Below are 3,646 nucleotides of genomic sequence, written 5' to 3'. Positions count from 1 at the left end.
GGTTGTGAGCCACCATGTGGTTGCTGGGAATTGAACTCAGGACCTTTGGAAGAGCAGGCAACGCTCTTAACCTCTGAGCCATCTCTCCAGCCCTAGTCTGGAACTCTTTATGTAGCCAAAGATGATGATATTTTACTTCTTATCTTCCTGCCTCCACTTCCCGATTGCTGAGATTAGAGAGGTTCACTGCTACCACACCTGGCAACATCCTTTCTTTCTTTTTAAAAAAGACATTATTTTATGTACATGTACGTACGTATTTATGCAAGTGCCCATGGAGACAAAAAGAGGATCCGCTGGGACTGGAGGTTTGTGAGTGGCCTGACGTGGATGCTGGGAATCAAACTCTGGTCATTTGCAAGAGCAGTGAGCACTCACCCTTGGACCTATCTCTTCAGGCCCCAGCACCCTTCACTTTAGGTCAGTCCTGAAGGTCCAAGTCCGACTACCTCTCCTTCACACCCCCATGCCTGATCCAGTAAATTCTCATTGATTTTAATCATACCTGCTTTATAATTAGTTTCTGCCACTCATAAGTTTGACTAAACCTTTCTTTTCTTTAAAAAAATTTATTTAGCCGGGCGGTGGTGGCGCACGCCTTTAATCCCAGCACTCGGGAGGCAGAGGCAGGCGGATCTCTGTGAGTTCGAGACCAGCCTGGTCTACAGAGTGAGTTCCAGGACAGGCTCCAAAGCCACAGAGAAACCCTGTCTTGAAAAACCAAAAAAAAATTTTTTTTATTTATTTTTATTTTATGTGCATTGGTGTTTTTGCTTGCATGCATGTCTGTGTGAGGGTGTCAGATCTTGGAGTCACAGACAGGTGTGAACTGCCATGTGGGTGCTGGGAATTGAACCTGGGTCCTTTGGACGAGCAGTCAGTGCTCTTAACTGTGAGTCATCTCTCCAGCCTCAAATATTTATTTTCTCACTCATGAATGCCTTTGTTGTTTGCTTTTTGTTTTGTTTTGTTTTTTGAGACAGGATCTTACTATGTAAGTCTGGTTGGCCTGGAACTTGCTACATAGACCTGGATGACCTCAAACTCAGAGAGCCACCTGCCTCTACCTTTGGAGTGTTGTGATAAAAGGTATGGGCCATAATCTGGACACTGGTAGCACACACCTTAAATCCCAGCACTTGGGAGGCAGAGGCAGGCAGATCTCTGTGAGTTTGAGGCCAGCCTGGTCTACAGAGTGATTTCCAGGACAGACTGCAAAGTTACACAGAGAAACCCTGTCTCAGAAAACAACAACAACAACAACAACAAAAGTGTGGGCCACAATGCCAGGCTTCACTCCTGGATTCCTAATTCTTGCTCATTTTCACTATCTACTCCAAGCGATACATTCTACCTAATGCCTTGCATGTACAACTCGGCAGTCACCTTTGTGAGTACATGTTATGGTTGGGATAGGAAATGTTCCCCTGAAGGTTTATGTGTTGAAGGCTTGGGCTCCAGCTGTGTTTGTTATTGAAAGGTGCTCTGATCACGAGGAGTCTAACTTCATCCACAGGTAATTCATTAATGAATTTATGGCAGAATGGACTGTTAGCTTGCCCAGAAGTGATAGTGCAATCCCAGCACTCAGGAGGCAGAGGCAGGTGGATCTCTATGAGTTCGAGGCCAGACTGGTCTAAAGAGTGAGTTCCAGGATGGCCAGGACTGTTACAGAGAGAATCCCTTTCTTCGAAAAACAAAACAAAGAAGCAAAAAGAAGATAGGGTCTGGTGGAGAAAGTAGGTCACGGCGGGGGGGTGGGATGCCCTAGAAAGGTATACCTTATCCCTAGTCTCTGCCACATTCTGCTTCCCAGCTTCCATGAGGGTTCTGCTCAGTCACATGTTCCCTGTTGTAATGTTCTTGCCTCACCATGGCCCCAGAAACAATGAAGCCAAGTGGCCATACTCTGGATCATTAAGCAAAAAAACAAAAACAAACAAACAAAAAAAAAACACCTTTGCTCCTTGAAGTTGCTTTTGCTTTGGCTGGGATTTTGTCACAAGCGACAGAAAGTCTAACACCACAGAGATCTCTTGTGATCTTCTCAGCCAGACAGCCTTCCCTGCTTCCTTTGCGTTCGGATGCTAATGTGGGCTGTTTCCCTTGCACGACTGCCTCCGTATGGTCTATGTTTCTCATTTATTTGTACGTGTCAAGTTCCCCAGAGGATGAAAACCATTTAGAGTAGAAACCAGAATTGCTCTGCCTTGCCTTTCCAACGTTATGCTGCCCACTGTTTTACAGCAGCAGGCCCCTAGCACACAGTAGTAAAATGAATAAAGACAGATATGTATTCATGAAAATAGAGCAAATATTATCCCAGCTGAAAACTAAAAAAGCATCATTAGATTACTGGTCTGTGGTGGCACACGCCTTCAGTCCCAGCACTTGGGAGGCAGACTCAGGTGGATTTCTGAGTTCAAGGCCAGCCTGGTCTACAAAACAGGACAGCCAGGGCTACATAGAGAAACTTTGTCTTGAAAAACAAAACAAAAATCCTTAGGTGACAGATGTGGCCTGGGAGAAGTGTATCTTTAACAACACATCGGTAGGTTCCAAGAAACACAGGCATGTATCTATAAAACAGATAGGCGTGTGCCCGGATGTAGACGTGCACTATTTAGGGAAGCAGACATTTCAGCAGGGAAAACAGCAGCCTCTAAAGAAGCTGAGAGTGCTGCAAACGATAATCAGATGTTTGCGTGGAAGGGAGAGCAGCTTTGCCTGTGTTTGGGGGAACCTGGCAAGTGTAGCTCTGGGAGGGTGGAGATGAAACACTGCTCATAGAGTAAATTTGTCAACGGAGCATCCTATTCATACTTCCCAAGAAGCTTATACAAGGGCCCAGCTAAGAACTTGGATCTTGAGGAGATAACATGTTTCTGAGCCCCAGCCAGGGTCCAGCATTCCTCAGCCTGGAACTTCCTTCCTCTAGATCCCATACATTGCCTGGTTGCTGACTTTAGTGGACACCAGGGGGCAGTGTGTGGCCATGATGAGTCTAAGAGGATGTGGGTTGAAGGCCAGGAACCTGGGGGCGGGGGGAATGACCTTAGACTCTTATAGAGGAAACCCCCACGGCCTTAGGCCTCAGTCCTGAGGTCCTGAAGGATAAAGTCCTACTGGTAATCATATTTCTTCTTCTTTCTGTCTCTGGAGTCAATTGAGGCACAAAGGGCAAAGCGGAGTTCCTGGGTAGCCTTTTTTCCTTACAGGAATCACGGCAGAGATTTCTTGCCCCTCCTCCCACAGCTCCCCAACTAAAGTCCCCCAGCTGCTGTCCTGACCGGAAGGGAGTCTCTTCCTGCTGGTTTCCTGGAGCTGGGTTTGGATAGGGGCAGGAAAGGCCCCTCCCTGGGAGGAAAGACTATAGGAACATGGCCTTCCTATGGCGGCAGAGGGCAGGTGAAATGACAAACAGCAAGCCCTGTTCCCAGGAACGAGAGGCTCCGTAGAACCGTCATGGACACAGACACCATGAAAAAGAGAATATCCTACAAAAACACATATTTTTTTTTTAATTTTAAAGACTACAGAAATTGTGCCGTGCCGGACGGTGGTGGCGCACGCCTTTAATCCCAGCACTCGGGAGGCAGAGGCAGGTGGATCTCTGTGAGTTCGAGACCAGCCTGGTCTACAGAGC

Source organism: Microtus ochrogaster, unplaced genomic scaffold, assembly GCF_000317375.1.
Source record: "Microtus ochrogaster isolate Prairie Vole_2 unplaced genomic scaffold, MicOch1.0 UNK44, whole genome shotgun sequence".
NCBI lineage: Eukaryota > Metazoa > Chordata > Mammalia > Rodentia > Cricetidae > Microtus > Microtus ochrogaster.
The sequence above is the reverse complement of the archived record's forward strand: the minus strand, read 5'-3'. Positions refer to the sequence as shown.